At 44.5% G+C, this 16,925-nt stretch overlaps 1 long non-coding RNA gene across 1 annotated transcript; it reads left to right on the top strand.

Annotated features, from left to right (window-relative positions):
• Positions 1-13,272: 13,272 nt before the first annotated feature.
• On the top strand, positions 13,273-14,368 carry LOC123133621 (uncharacterized). The gene is made up of 3 exons (XR_006465321.1): positions 13,273-13,552; positions 13,652-13,682; positions 14,245-14,368. It is a non-coding gene; the product is annotated as an uncharacterized lncRNA (long non-coding RNA).
• The last annotated feature ends 2,557 nt before the right edge of the window (positions 14,369-16,925 follow it).

Genomic DNA, 16,925 nt, shown 5'->3' with positions numbered 1-16,925 from the left:
AAGGGAAATCAAATCATCACAATTTTTGGACACGATTCGATCATGAAATAATTTGCATATGAGATGTAGATGACCACGTTCATTGCATAGTTCACAAGTACGGCAAAGGAAATGTAAATTTTTAGCACTCCCATTTAAATTTTCTTGCGACAATTTAGTTTCTAAATGCTTATGCCTCTTGCAATATATATCTTCTCCATTCGGTGTGTTCATGCAAACATGCACTCCACAAAAGTTGGCATGCTTATAGAAGATATTTTCATCATGACTAGTGCAATCATTAGTACTATGGATATTCAAAGAGTTCATACTAACAACATTGCAATCATGCTCATTATTCAAATATTTAGTGACAAACATTTTATGGATATCTTCTTCTAGCACTTGAGAAAAATTTTCCTCACCATCATTCTAACGAAAGATATTAAAAAGATGAAGCGTATGAGACAAACTCAATTCCATTTTTTGTAGTTTTCTAAACTAGTGATAAAACAAGAAACAAAAAGATTCGATTGCAAGATCTAAATGTATACCTTAAAGCACTCACCTCCCAGGCAACGGCGCCAGAAAAGAGCTTGATGTCTACTACACAACCTTCTTCTTGTGGACGTTGTTGGACCCCTAAGGTTTATCAATCCGTGGGAGGCGTAGGATGAAGATGGTCTCTCTCAAGCAACCCTGCAACCAAATAACAAAGAGTCTCTTGTGTCCTCGACACACCCAATACAATGGTAAATTGTATAGGTGCACCAGTTCGGCGAAGAGATGGTGATAGAAGTGCAATATGGATGGTAGATAAAGGTATTTGTAATATGAAATTATAAAAATAGCAAGTTAACAAGTAACAAAAGTGAGCGTAAATGGTATTGCAATGGTAGGAAACAAGGTATAGGGTTCATACCTTCACTAGTGCAAGTTCTCTCAATAATAATAACATAGATATATCATATAACAATCCCTCAACATGCAACAAAGAGTCACTCCAAAGCCACTAATAGCGGAGAACAAACGAAGAGATTTTGGTAGGGTACGAAACCACCTCAAAGTTATTCTTTCGGATAAATCTATTCAAGAGTTCGTACTACAATAACACCTTAAGACACAAATCAACCAAAACCCTAATGTCACCTAGATACTCCATTGTCACCTCAAGTATCCGCGGGCATGATTATACGATATGCATCACACAATCTCAGATTCATCTATTCAACCAACACAAAGTACTTCAAAGAGTGCCCAAAAGTTTCTACCAGAGAGTCGACACAAGAACGTGTGCCAACCCCTATGCATAGGTTCATGGGCAGAACCCGCAAGTTGGTCACCAAAACATACATCAAGTGGCACATGATATCCCATTGTCACCACAGATAAGCACGGCAAGACATACATCAAGTGTTCTCAAATCATTAAAGACTCAACCCGATAAGATAACTTCAAGAGGAAAACTCAATTCATCACAAGAGAGTAGAGGAGAGGAGAAACATCATAAGATCCAACTATAATAGTAAAGCTCGGGATACATCAGGATCGTGCCATAGAGGGAACACGAGAGAGAGAGAGATCAAACACATAGCTATTGGTACATACCCTCAGCCTCGAGGGTGAACTACTCCCTCCTCGTCACGGAGAGCGCCGGGATGATGATGAAGAGGGCCACCGGTGAGGGATCCCCCCTCCGGCAGGGTGCCGGAACTGGGTCCCGATTGACTTTTGGTGGCTACAGAGGCTTGTGGCGGCGGAACTCCCAATCTGTCTTCTCTGTTGATGTTTTTAGGGTACGTGGGACTATATAGGCGAAATAAGTCAGTCGGGGGGTGCTTGAGGGGCCCACGAGACAGGGGGCGCGCCCAGGGATGGTGGGAGCGCCCTCCTATCTCCTGGCTTCCTCGAAGATCCCCTGGCTTGAACTCCAAGTCTCCTAGATGATATTCTTCCAAAATCACGCTGCCGAAGGTTTCGTTCCGTTTGGACTCCGTTTGATATTCCTTTTCTTCAAAATACTGAAACATGCAATAAAACAACAATATGGGCTGGGCCTCCGGTTAATAGGTTAGTCCCAAAACTAATTAAAAAGTGTATAATAAATCCCATAATCATTCAAAACAGATAATAAAATAGCATGAATGCTTCATAAATTATAGATGCGTTGGAGATGTATCAGTCGCCCATACTCGGCGGTGGGTAAGGCAACGAGAGGGATGGTGCGGGGTAGCCCCCAGCGGTGCTGACGAGCTCGGTGATGCGGGCGAGCCACTCCTCATAGAGGTCGTCGACGGGGCGATAACGCACGAGCTCGTGTGCCGTGAGCAATGCGGCATGCGCGTCTGTGGGAGTGCGTCAAGCGTGGGAGGACGATCCGGCTGGAGTCATCGATGGGGTGACGGTGCGACCGTCCCACCGCACCGGGGGTTGCAGTGAGGACGATTGGTGCCATGCCCGCCGGGACGGTGGCGGCGTTAGCGGCAGGCGACGGAGAATGAAGAGGGGGGCCACCGACAGGGGCCGTCTGAGCGACCTAAGCGGAGAGAACAGCCCTGCGCTCAGCGCGAGCTCGGCCAGCGTCAGACATGGATGCGACGAAGCGATGGGATGCGGATCAATTGAGGGAAGGCTCCGGTGCACCCCTACCTGGCGCGCCAAATGTCGGATATCGGGTTTCGGGAAAACCCTTAAGGTTTGAACACTGGGGTGCGCCTGAACATTCCCCCTTATCGAATCTCACTCTCTCTGCCTCTTCACGATCCCTAGGCTTAGCCAAACGGAATCACAGCACAAGAGACACGAGGTTTATACTGGTTCAGGCCATCATTGTCGTGTAATACCCCTACTCCAGTGTGTGCCTGGTGGATTGCCTCTTGGGCTGATGATGAACAGTACAAGGGGAAGAACAACCTCCTGAGGCGAGGCATTCTTGTGCTCTGTGGGTCGTTCTGGTCCGAATGGATCTGTCCTCTCTATAGTGGTGGCTAGTCCTATTTATAGAGGCCGTGGTCCTCTTCCCAAATATCAAGCGGGATGGGATTCCACAATGGCGGGATTTGAAAGGGGACAGCTAGTACATGCTATGCTGACTAAAGGTGGTCTTCGCCTACCAAAGGCTCTGGTGATGACATCGTCTTGGGCTCCATGATGACCTTCATCTTGCCGTCTTGCCAGTCCTGGTCTTGTTGCGCGGATATGAAAACCTTTGCCTGATGCCTTGGTACTCTGCGCCTGCCCTTTCCCCCTTAGCACCAAAGGGGAAACTAGTACACTACACTGCACCCGCCTGGCTTTGGTCGTCATGGCTTGCCTCATGGGAACCTCGTGATGTACCCCGTGCCTTGATCTCTCCGCCTCCCTCGTGAGCTTGCCTGATGACGCTGCTTCTAAGGAGCGCTTGCATTGTCCGCCCCACGAGGCTTGGCCCCTCGCGAGGGTCTTGAGTGTTTGGTTGATGAAAACGGACCACACTGGGCCGCTGGTGGAGCCACGCAGTGGGCCGCAGGCAGGCAGGGCTGGATACCCCCATATCCAGAACACCGACACCGAGCATATCCAGCCCCCACACCGCGAAAGGTCAAGTGATGGGGATTGTTTGTATAGTAGTAGGTGGCATATGGCTTTGGTTGGCGAAAAGCTGGCATCCGATGCAATGTTGGACAAGGTCCTCTGCATCTGCTTGGGCCGTCGGCCAATATAAACCTGTATGGAAGTCCTTGCTTACAAGGGCCCGAGCCGCGGCGTGGTGACCACCAAGACCGGCATGAATTTCAGCCAAGAGTTGCCGCCCCTCTTCCTCGGAGATACATCTTTGAAGTACTCAAGTAGCGCTTTTCTTGTAGAGTTCTCTGTCGTGGACCTTGTAGGCTATGGAGTGCCGAACAATGCAGCGCGCCTCATTCTGATCCTCAGGGAGTTCTCGCCTATTAAGGTAGGCCAAGAAGGGTTCGGTCCATGGGGCAATGACTGCCATGATAAGGTGGGCCAATGGTGTTATTTCGGCGGCTGAGCCCCCGATGATACCGATGTGTTCGGAATCTGGGGTTATAGTCGGATCCGGACTAGTGTTGCCGCTCTCCCCTTGCCACACCACGGATGGCTTGAAGAGCCTTTCCAGAAAGATATTAGGTGTGATGGGGTTGCGCTTGGGGCTGATGCGAGCAAGGACATCCACCACTTGATTACTTTCTGGAGCCACATGATGAAACTCAAGCCCCTCGAATCGAGCCGACATTTTGAGAACGGCGTTACATTAGGCCACCATTTTCGGATCTTTGGCATCAAAGTCTCCATTTATTTGAGATATTGTGAGGTTTGAATCCCCGCACCCTTCCAGGCATTGTATGCCCATGGAGACAGCCATCCGAAGACCATGGAATAAGGCCTCGTATTCGGCTGCATTGTTGGAGTCTATGTATAATATTTGGAGTACGTACTGAATGGTCTCTCCAATGGGGGATGTTAGAACAACGCCCGCTCCTAAGCCCGCCAGCATTTTGGAACCGTCGAAGTGCATGACCCAGTTGGAATATGTGTCGTGCTCTTTAGGGAGTTCGGCTTCTGTCCATTCGGCAACGAAGTCGGCCAGTACTTGAGATTTAATGGCCCGGCGCGATCTGTATGTTATGTCGAATGGGAGGAGCTCAATGGCACACATGGCAATCCGGCTCGTGGCATTGCTGTTGTTTATTATGTTATTGAGTGGTACTTCAGAGGCCACCGCTATTTGAGCACTCTTGAAGGTACTGTCGTAGCTTCCGGGATGCCATGAAGACCATGTATGCTATTTTTGGTAATGAGGGTACCAGGACTTGCATGGTGTGAGGATAGTGGATACGTAGTATACCGGCTTCTGAAGCGGGAATTTGTGTCTGTCCTCCTTTTGTTCGACACAAGCACCGCACTCACGACCTGGTGTGTTGCCGATATGTATAATAACATGGGTTTGCTGAATTTCGGTGCAGCCGGGATTGGGTTGCTTGCTAAAAGAGCCTTTATTTCTTCCAGTCCAGTCGTTGCTGCGTCCGTCCACTCGAAGTGATCGGTGCGTTGGAGAAGGCGATAAAGTGGCAATGTTTTTTCTCGTAGTCTGGAGATAAAGCGGCTTAAAGCTGCCACACATCCGGCTAGTTTTTGGACTTGTTTAAGGTCTGTTGGCATAGCCAACTGTGACAAAGCTTGGGTTTTTGTTGGGTTCGCCTCAATTACTCTATTGGAAATGATGAAGCTTAGCAGTTTTCCAGTGGGAACACCGAAAACGCACTTTTCCAGATTGAGCTTGATGTCATTTGTACGGAGGTTGTCGAATGTGAGATGCAAATCGTCTATAATGACTCGACATGCCTAGTTTTGATGACAACATCATCTACATACGCTTCAAGTGTCTTGTCGATCTGTTTCTCCAGGCATGTTTGAATCATGCATTGGTAGGTGGCGCCGGCGTTTTTAAGTCCAAAGGGCATAGTGTTGAAGAAGAATGGCCCATATGGGGTAACGAATGATGTTGCGGCTCTGTCAGACTCCTTCATTTTGATTTGATGGTATCAGGAGTATGCGCCGAGGAAACACACTGAGTCGTGTCCGGCTGTAGCATCAATAATCTGATCGATGCGAGGGAGGGGAAATGGATCCTTAGGGCAGTCCTTGTTGAGGTCTTTGAAATCACGCATAGGCGCCAGGATTTATCCTTCTTTGGCACCATCACCAGGTTTTCCAACCAGTCCGGGTGTTTTATTTCTCCAATGAATCCGGCCTCGATTAACTTGGCTAGCTCCTCTCCCATAGCTTGTCGTTTGGGTTCGGAAAAGCACCACAATATTTACTTGACCGTTTTATATCCCTTTAGTATGTTTAGGTTGTGTTCAGACAACCTGTGTGGGATTCCCGGCATATTAGAAGGGTGTCAAGCGAATATGTCCCAGTTCTCGCGTAGGAACTCTCGTAGCGCGGGGTCAACTATTGGGTCCAGCTGTGCCTTGATGGATGCTGTCTTCCTGGGGTCTGTTGGTGGACTTGAAATTTGATTATTTCATCTGCTGGTTTAAAGGAGGTGGATTTGGGTCGCTTGTCCAGGATCACGTCATCCCTATCTACCATGGAGCATCATGTAGTTAACTCTTCGGTCATGAGGGCTTCAGACAATGCCTCGAGGGTCAAGGTTGCGGTTATGTTTTCGGCGCGGAGTGCTATGTACGGATCATTGGAAAGAGTGATAATACCATTGGGCTCGGGCATCTTGAGCTTCATGTACCCGTAATGAGGTATAGCTTAGAAGCGTGTAAATACATCTCGCTCTAATAAGGCGTGATATCCGCTGTTGAAAGGGGCCACTTGGAAGGTTATCTCTTCGGACAGATAATTCTCTGGCGTGCCGAATACCACGTCGAGTGTGATTTTTCCCGCGCATCGCGCCTCCCGACTGGGAATGATTCCTCTGAAGGTTGTGCTACTTTTCTCAATGCGGCTCCTGTCTATTTCCATTTTGTTGAGAGTTTCCTCGTAAATGAGGTTTCATCCGCTGCCGCCGTCCATGAGAACTTCAGTAAGCCGAAAGCCATCCCCGATTGGACTGAGAACCAAGGTGGCTGGTGCCCGGACTGTCGTAAATTCTGGTTCGTCATCGGCGTTGAATGTTATGGCCATGTTGTCCCGGGGGTTTATTGCTGCTACTTGGCAGACTTCAGTGAGGCCGCAGAGTGCCCTTTTGTGCCTATTGTTTGAGGCGAAAGTCTCGAAGACCATCAATACTCTGAGGTCGTCGTCTTCAGTGGGCTGTTGTTTGATACGTCTCCAACGTATCTATAATTTTTGATTGTTCCATGCTATTCCTGTTTTGGATGTTTATGGGCTTTACTTTACACTTTTATATCATTTTTGGGACTAGCCTACTAACCGGAGGCTCAACCCAAATTGTAGTTTTTTTTGCCTATTTCAGTATATCGAAAGAAAGGAATATCAAACAGAGTCCAAACGGAATGAAACCTTCGGGAGCGATCTTTTTGGAACAAACGCAATCCAGGAGACTTGGAGTGGACGTCAAGAAGCAGCAGAGGAGGCCACGAGGCTGGCCAGCGCGCCCAGTAAGGGTGGGTGCGCCCCCCTGCCTCATGGGCCCCTCGTGGCTCCCCTGACCGACTTCTTTCACCTATATATATCTTCATACCCCTAAAACATCCAGGAGCACCACGAAAAACTATTTCCACCACCGCAACCTTCTGTATCCGCGAGATCCCATCTTGGATCCTTTGTTGGCGCACCACCGGAGGGGGAATCGACCATGGAGGGCCTCTCCATCACCACCAAGGCCTCTCTGATGAGTTGTGACTAGTTTACCATAGACCTTCGGGTCCATAGTTATGAGCTAGATGGCTTCTTCTCTCTCTTTGATTCTCAATACAAAGTTCTCCTTCCTCTTCTTGGATATATATTCGATGTAACTCTTTTTGCGGTGTGTTTGTCGAGATCCGATGAATTGTGGGTTTATGATCTAGTTTATCTATGAGAAATGTTTGAATCTCCTCTGAATTGTTTTATGTATGATTGGTTATCTTTGCAAGTCTCTTCGAATTATCAGTTCGGTTCGGCCTACTAGATTGATCTTTCTTGCCATGGGAGAAGTGCTTAGCTTTGGGTTCAATCTTGCGGTGTCCTTTCCCAGTGACAGTAGGGGCAGCAAGGCATGTATTGTATTGTTGCCATCGAGGATAAAAAGATGGGGTTTATATCATATTGCATGAGTTTATCCCTCTACATCATGTCTTCTTGCTTAATGCGTTACTCTGCTCTTATGAACTTAATACTCTAGATGCAGGAAGGAGTCGGTCGATGTGTGGAGTAATAGTAGTAGATGCAGGCAGGGGTCGGTCTACTTGTTGCAGACGTGATGCCTATATACATGATCATGCCTAGATATTCTCATAACTGTGCACTTTTCTATCAATTGCTCGATAGTAATTTTTTCACCCACTGTAATACTTATGCTATCTTGAGAGAAGCCACTAGTGAAACCTATGGCCCCCGGGTCTATCTTTTATCATATAAGATTTCCATCTACTTTTATTTGCATCTTTTACTTTCCAATCTATATCATAAAAATACCAAATATATTTATCTTACCATATTATCTCTTTCAGATCTCACTTTCGCAAGTTACCGTGAAAGGATTGTCAACCCCTTTATCATGTTGGTTGCGAGGTTCTTGTTTGTTTGTGTAGGTGTGTGGGACTTTTGAGGAGCCTCCTACTAGATTGATACCTTGGTTCTCAAAAGTGAGGGAAATACTTACGCTAGTTTGGTGCATCACCCTTTCCTCTTCAAGGGAAAAACCAGCGCATGCTCAAGAGGTAGCATTGCTCTGCGGTATTTTTGGTGAGGAGATCCTCGCCGCCCTTGGCCACTTGCCGGAGTATCCAACATGCTCTAAGGCTGTGGGTTGGTAAGGTATCCGGTGTTGTTTGTATGTTGCATGGCCTATCAAGCCATCCCTCCAGAACGGTTCCGCGCCCTGTAATGGGCTTCGATTTCTTTACTATTGGATCGGGTGACCCACGAGGGTGCATCCTTTTTGTCCGGACGAGGGGTTGAGTGGAAACTGGTGGCTCCCAGGGAGCTGCCTGAGTTTTCGAGGCGCTTTCCATTATGCAGTACTTCTGTACTATGGCTGCCAAGTCAGCGAAGTGTAATACGCGACGGCGGTTAATGGCATTGAGGATTCATTCCTCCGTGCAATTTTTGCAGAATAGTGAGATCATGTCTTCGTTGCGGTAATCTTTGATTTTGTTTTTGACAAGGAGGAATTTGGCCCAAAAGTGATGGACAGTTTCTTGAGACTGCTGTCGTATGTATGTAAGATCGCGTGTATCTGGGTGGTTGGTTGGATTTAAGTCCGAACCCTGACCCAATTTGGGATCCAGAGTTTGAGAAACTTCCAAACTTAATAGTTTAGGCTCCGGGATATCAACTGATTTTTCAGGCCCATTGTCTGAATCTAGGTTCGGAGGGCAGGGTGTCTTGTTCCGCAGACGGGTATCTGGCTCTTCAAGCCCAGCAATCCGAACATAGTTCATCCTCAATACATAGGGGGAGTTGTTTTTGCGCTCCTCGATTACCGCTACCTGATGGGTGATCGGTGGAGATTGGATTTCTCTCTGATCGGGTTTAAGCCCGATCCGATCGTAGTCTGTGGCGACCCCCAGGGCAGCGATGCAATCAAGGAGTTCGCTTAAAGACGACAAATCCGTCGGATCCATCCGTTTGGAGTATCCGGAGTCAACACGGAGCCGATTTTCGACGACCCAAGAAGTCATCGTCGGCTTGACGGTCGAACGGTAGGTCATGGTAAAGCCGCCCAGCCGAAGGGTTTGACCTGGGGCCAGGGCTCCTCCGGAGGTGATACTCTCCTTGACAACAAGGCGAGCCATCAATCCTGTCTTGGACGTCACAGCGGAACTCTCAATGAAAGCACCAATGTCGGTGTCAAAACCAACAGATCTAGGGTAGGGGGTCCCGAACTGTGTGTCTAAGGTTGATGATAACAGGAGGCGTGGGACACGATGTTTACCTAGGTTCGGGCCCTCTCTATGGAGGGAATACCCTACTTCCTCCTTGATTGATGTTGATGAATATGAGTATTACAGGAGTTGATCTACCACGAGATCGTAATGGCTAAAACCCTATAAGTCTAGCCTATATGATTATGATTGCCTCTATGGACTAAGCCCTCCAGTTTATATAGATACCGGAGGGGACTAGGGTTGTACAAAGTCAGTTACAGAAAAAGGAGTCTTCATATCCGGACGCCAAGCTTGCCTTCCACACCAAGGAGAGTCCCATCCGGACACAGGTGAGAGTCTTCGGTCTTGTATCTTCACGGCCCATCAGTCTGTCCCACGTCAATAGGCCGGACGCCCGAGGACCCATTAATCCAAGACTGCCTTAGTGGGCAGACTGACTACCCGGTCCTTCAATATGCGGACAATACGCTCATTGTCCTCCCTGCGTGCACTCACCAAGCTTCTCTGGTTAAACTGATCCTATAGGACTACGCTTCATCCATTGGTCTCAAAGTTAACTTCCACAAATCCACGTTGATGCTGATCAATCTTGACTCGTCAGCTACGGATAATCTTGCTGGGGTTTTTGGTTATGCACTTGGTACAATGCCTTTCACTTACATTGGACTCCCACTTGGCACCACCATACCCTCGATCCAAGAGCTTATGCCTTTGATTAGCATATTAGAACGGCAACATACATCCACCATTGCGATGATGTCATACAGTGGTAGACTTTCGTGGTTGAACGCTTCAGTCACGTCTCTTCTGGTGTTTGCCGTGTGCATGGTTAAGTTCCCATTGATAAACTTAGGCGCAAATGCCATTGGACTAAGAAAACGAAGCAGGGGGACAAATGTAACTCGCTTGCAGCGTGGGACTTGGTATGTCAACCCAAGAAAAAAGGAGGATTGGGGGTGATCAACTTGAAAATTCACAATGAAGCGCTTCTGCTCAAATTTCTGCACATGTTCTTTAACAAACAGGATGTTCCTTGGGTTAAATTCATCTGGGACAATCATTATGTTGGCAAGATCCCACACGCTTTTGACCCAGTTGGCTCATTTTGGTGGAAAGATATCCTCGAGCCGATCCCCATCTATCGAGGGATATCTCGTGTGCAGGTTGTGGATGGAGCGACGACCCTTTTTTGTAAAGATCTTTGGAAGGACGAGGTCTTACAATTTGTTCGCCATGCATGAAGATTTGTCTATGGTAGATGCAATAACGTCCAATGACTTGCATGAAACCGTTCACCTGCCAGTCTTGCCCCAAGTGCTCGATGAGATCTATGATATACAATCCTAGCCAACATGGATTTCCCCCTCGACGTCGCTTCATGATGTTTGACATTACTCTTGGGGCTCTGCATTTTATAGACCAAAGGATTATTACAACAGCTAGTTTGGAGACGGGGAGGCACGCCCCGTCTTCAGTCAGCTTTAGAAGTTGAAGTGCACTATGACGATCAAAGTGTTTGGGTGGCTCCTATTCCATGATAGACTTAACACCCATAACACGTTGAAGATGAGACACTATAATATAGGTAACAATTTCAATTGCATCCTCTGCGGCCAGAACATTGAAGAAACAGTGGACCACATGATCTTCACCTGCCCTTTTAGTCAAAGTTGTTGGGTCAAACATTAAATTGACTGGCCAGCCTTGGACTGTCATCTCACTCTCCTTCAAGCTACACAAGACACTTGGCCAAACCCTTTATTTTTTGAAACATTCTTGACCGCGACTTGGAGCATATGGAAGGAGAGAAACAACAAGAACTTCATAGGAGTGGCTCCTACTATGGATTCTTGGCTCAAACGCTTCAAAGAGGATATGTCATTACTGCAACATAGAGTTACAGCAGCACATAGAGCTGCCCTGGTCTATCTTTGTACCTCTATTGTATAGACTATACTTTGCATTCTGCCTGGTAGCTTATTCACACATTGAGTGTGGTTCACACAATGTAAAAAGTAGCTGCTATGTCTATGTAAACCTGCCATTTATAAAGATATATGAAAAAATAGTAGGGGTTTTCCCCCTACTGCCATTTTTTCAAAAAATAAGTGAAAGCCGATATCAAAAATTATGTCCACATGTTTAGAGATAGAGGTGTCGATAAAATAAAATATGGACATGAGGGCATCATGATCATCTTTAGAATAGCAACATATATTGTCATATGATTTCTTATGCTAAAGTAACAATTCATTCACAAGGAAACTTCATTGAAAACTAACAAACTAGGATCTCAATCATTGAAGCAATTGCAATTTATCATAACACCGGAAATAGTCAATATAACAGCTTTTTAGAAAGCCCACATGCTCAACTATCATTTAGTCTTTCACAATTGCTAACACTCACGCGATACTTATGGGTACAAAGTTTCAATCGCACACAGAGAAAGATAGGGGCTTATAGTTTTGCCTCCCGACCTTTTACCTCAAAGGTAATGTCAACAATAATATTTTATGAAAACCAACATCTGAGTGGATATATATATATATATATATATCCGGATCTCTCCAACACATAGTGCTTGCCAAACGATAAAGTGTAAAAAGGAAAGGTGAAGATCACCATTACTCTTGTATGAAGGTAGAAGGTAAAAATAAAATATAGGCCCTTCGCAGAGGGAAGCAGAGGTTGTCATGCGCATTTATGGTTGGATGCACAAAATCTTAATGCAAAAGAACTTCACTTTATATTGCCGCTTGTGATAAGGAACTTTATTATGCAGTATGCCGCTTTTATTTCTTCCACATCTCAAGTTCGTATAAAGCTTATTTTCTTCACACTAATATATCATACATATTTAGAGAGAAATTTTTATTGCTTGCACCAATGACAACTTACTTGAAGGATCTTACTCAATCCATAGGTAGACATGGTGGACTCTCATGGGAAAACTAGGTTTAGGGATGTTTGGAAGCGCAAGTTGTATCTCTACTTGGTGCAAAGAATTTGTCTAGCATGAGAGGGAAAGGCAAGATCAACATGTTGGATGCTCCATGACAATATACCTTCTATTCGGATATAAGTAAACATAACCCATTATGTTGTCTTCCTTGTACAACATCAACTTGTTAGCTTGTCATATTTTAATGAGTGCTCACAATCACAAAAACTGTCCAAGATAGTGTATTTATATGTGAAACTTCTCTTTCTTTATTACTTCCTATTAACTGCAGCAATGAGCAAAACTATGCTTGTCAACTCTCAACAACTTTTATTCACACTACAAGAAATCTGTTAATCCATGACGGATTTCTGATGACATTCCTATAAACCGTCACGGAAACCGTCACAGATCAGGAAGATGTGAATGGGCTACAAAATGGTAGCCCCTTCATGACAGACATCAAGGGACTGTCACGGAAACCGTCATGAATCGACTAAGCGGGACTACTCAGGCCTACTTTTTTCCTTTATGAATACACCATTGGACCTTCATGGATGGGGCTCCTACCGATGTATCGTGGCATGCTCTTTATTTGTCCCACATGTCAGTCAGCTGTAATAATATATGGAGACAAAAGAACTAACATAGCGCGCGCGAGAGAAACAAAATTTAAAGTCCCCAACGCAGGGAGTCAAAATTTTCGAGGCTACCCATTTTTAACCCTAATTCCCCTTCCCCTTCCCCTTCTCACATCTCCTCCCATACCAACAATCAGCCGCCGCCACCTATCCTCGCGTCGCTCTATGTTGGCACCGGCAGCGCCAACGCTAAACCACCCACCGCCAGGTCTCTCCTCATCTATCCCGCTCCAGACCCCTCCCTGTCTACCCCACGCCATGCCCCTCCCCATTCAGATCGCAGCCTCGAGATACGGCGGCCCAGTGCTACACTTCGAGCTGAGACGGCAGCGGTGGCGGCAGGACGGCATGCCGGATCAATTCCCCGAGGTCGCTAGCGGCGGGCACGGATCCAGCTCCATCCAGCTGCGGGTATGGTTCCAGGTCCATCTGGCGGCGGGCACAGATCCAAATCCATCCGGCTGAGAGCCAACGTGAGTGAGGAATCTCCAACCCCCACACGCTTCTCCTCAGCTTTTTTGTTCTTCGGGATTGAGTTCTTACACTCCTTATTTGGGTCGGGGGATCTGCAGTTTATTCTCGTGGGGATGGTCAGCTCTGCAGGTTTGTTTCATCATCTCAGATTGTTGTTGCGTGTACACATGCATCTTTTTATTTTCCTGTTAGCTTCGATTGCATTGGATGGAACCATCTCAATATGCATGAATATTGTTTGGTATATACACTTCTTCTGTTCTTTTGCCTTTACGAATAATATGGAATATTGCTGTGAAATGTTATGCTTGTTAATTACCTGAATATTTTATGTAAAATGTGATTGACCATGCCGGTGTCGGAGTTCAATTGTCTTGGTGTGCATAGTGGTCCGTGAACCATAGTTGGCTATAATATTTGTTGACATGGCAAGGTTGTATACTGGACCATAACACCCTATTTTACTTGTCCTTATTTGTTTGATGACACGACTATATTTTGGTATCTGCTCCTGCCTCCAGTGTATTAACTATGGTATTGTATATTTCTCCAAAAACTATGGTTCTGTATGTACTTCAGATCCATACTACCACTTTAGATATCAAATAAATTCGTGAGGTGTTGCGGATTTTAATGTTATATATGCATATTTATTATTGTCCTAATGGCTTTTTTGTTGTCTACTTGATAGATTATATAATAGCATGCATTTGAAACAAATCTGCACGTTATGGAAGTTTGTACATTAGAACTCGGAAGAAAGGTCAAGCCAATTTCATCACTAGCATGAGACTTGGCAATATTGCAAGGTGGAGCGGATGGCACTGGCCGCATTGATTTCATTAGATGGTGAGTGCATCTCGGCAAATGGCTTGCTTGTACTTGAGTTCTAGATGTATTTTAGGGGTACAATTTTAGACTTTTGTTTGTATCCCGTTACTGGACGTTGGTTGTGGGGTTTCCAATGCTGCAACTTCAATATTCACTAGGTTGAAATGTTGTTGGCTGTAGTACAACAATGCAAGAAATCCAATAATGGGAATTAAACCTGCAGGTTCTTCACAATCTCTAATTAATTTAGTAATTGAGTTCCAAGTTGATTGTAGTCTCCTACAGATTGGATAAACGAGTTGCCCTCCTGCCTGAAAACAAACGAAAAGAAGAAAACCGCACACCACCGCCTGCTTGGCCTCGCACTCTTGCCTCCCAAGGTCGAGTTTTTTTGACCCCCTGTCATGTTGCTGCTGTTGATGTTGTAGCCAGGAAGCCACACGCCCCTAAAGAGCAACAAGTAAAACTGACGGATGTTGTGACATCGATGTTGCACTACACGTTTGTTCAAAGTAATCACAGTAATAGCTTGCCCTACACATCTGTCCATTGGCTGGCCTACGTGACCAGGGCGATTAGATTGATTTCTTCCTCTGTTTGTTATGCTTTGCTGTTTGCTGTCACTGGGATAGTGGGTTATTCCTCCCTTATTCTTCTGCTTTCTGATTGAATCTTTAAGTTTTGTATTAATATGGTTGCAAACAATGTGGATGCAAGACTGGTGTGTTCTATGCAAACACTGGAGTTGTTACTTTGCATTTCACTTCCTAACATTGATGAGAGTACATCTTCATCATGTTATACTCATTGTTTCTCTAGCATACTAATCTTTGTCTGATAGCTTCTGCTTTGATCAAATAGGTGACACAAAGTGAAACCCTTGAAATGAACTTCATTATCTGCCTTGATGTCCTATTCAATTTAAATATTACCTGACTTCTTAATACAGTTCTATAAACAATCCTTCAGTTTCCCTTCCTCTTTGGGTTTGCAAGCTAACAGTTTAATTGATGCTGAGTTGTTTTCGCTTGTTACAGCAGAGGTGATGGATTTTATACTATTTTTTTCTGGAAATGCGTGTGCATAGTTCCAATCTCAAGGACCGATGGAAATGAAGATTACACATGTTTCTTTAAGACTACTAAAAGATGGTATATTATTCTCGCTTCAGATTTAGGAGTGTTCAATTTGCTACATAGTGCATTTGTTCAGTCTCAAAATTTTAGTGTTATTACTAGCATATTCTCTATTTCTTGGTATTATTCACACCACGTCATTGGTGAAAGCTTGATGGAAAGAATAATTAATGAATGCTGTGCTAAATTAAACTAAAATGTTATGTATACAACCAGAACTGGAGAAAAAAAGATCTAGGTATATTCCCTTGAATTATTTACTTCATACATTTTCATGTGGGCAGAGATAATTGTGTGCCTTGTATCCCATCACATATTGAAGCGTGGGAAGAAATAATTATGTACCTTGTATGCTATGAAAGCTAATCAGTAAATGGGAGAATGTATGCTTTTTTCTTCCTTCCAACATATGTTACTGTTGTTCATAATTCTCATGTGGTTAGTCTAGATGATAAGGTTATGGTCTAAAAGCATCAGACTAAATCTGAACCATTATGTTCATCTTTATTCTAAAGTTCTTAGCTGAAGTTTTCTGATCCTCAGAAATGTTCCGTCTTTGTAAAGAATTGTACTGTTAGCATAATAAGATCACTAATTAAGTGGATCATTCTATTGCCCGAAATGGCCTTGCCTTTGAATATTTTTATTTTACATGCAAAAGGCAAGTTTATTGATATAAATTAGCTATAATTGATGAAGAAAGTATGCCTCTGGTATTACTACTTTTATGTTTTGTTAACTAAGAACTACATTGTATTGTACAGAATCGTCCATTTTGATACACCAAGCCATGTCACGTGCATATAAATTTGATTTTTTGTTGTACTTTGCAAATATGAAATGATCTATCCACCCTTTGTTTTAAAATGATGCTGACCTTTCTATGTTTGGATGATAAAATGTCACATTTATAGAACAATTTTTTAACTTGTAACTAGTATGCTATTTTTAGCATGTGTTGTCCACATTTTCATGGTACCTTAATATAGTAGTGATGTGTCTATCGAATGATTGCTTGGAAAATCAACTAATATTATTACTCTCTAGATTCATTTGGGAGCTGGCTGTTATAACTTGTTATAATTATGTATGTTCTGGATTCTATGCAGGTTTGGAAGTTTGGAGATTGAAGTGCTTTGAATAGCCGTCGGGAAGCGATGGTGTAGTGTTGGATATTAAAAATCAGCTAATAGTGCATCTTTTTCTTGGAAGTTATGTTACTTGAAATATAAAAAAATGCTTATATCGCTTTCTAGATATGCTTCTGATGTTTTGATATTAAGATTTGTTTTTTGGAATCAGACTAGATTGTTGGAACTCTGTATTGTCATGTGAACAATTGCTATTTTTTGAATGGATATAATTTGATTGTCTTGTTGTAAATTGGGATGCATTAATGCTGGAC

This window comes from Triticum aestivum, chromosome 6B, assembly GCF_018294505.1.
Source record: "Triticum aestivum cultivar Chinese Spring chromosome 6B, IWGSC CS RefSeq v2.1, whole genome shotgun sequence".
Classification (NCBI taxonomy): Eukaryota; Viridiplantae; Streptophyta; class Magnoliopsida; order Poales; family Poaceae; genus Triticum; species Triticum aestivum.
This window is presented reverse-complemented; position numbering and strand designations above follow the sequence as displayed.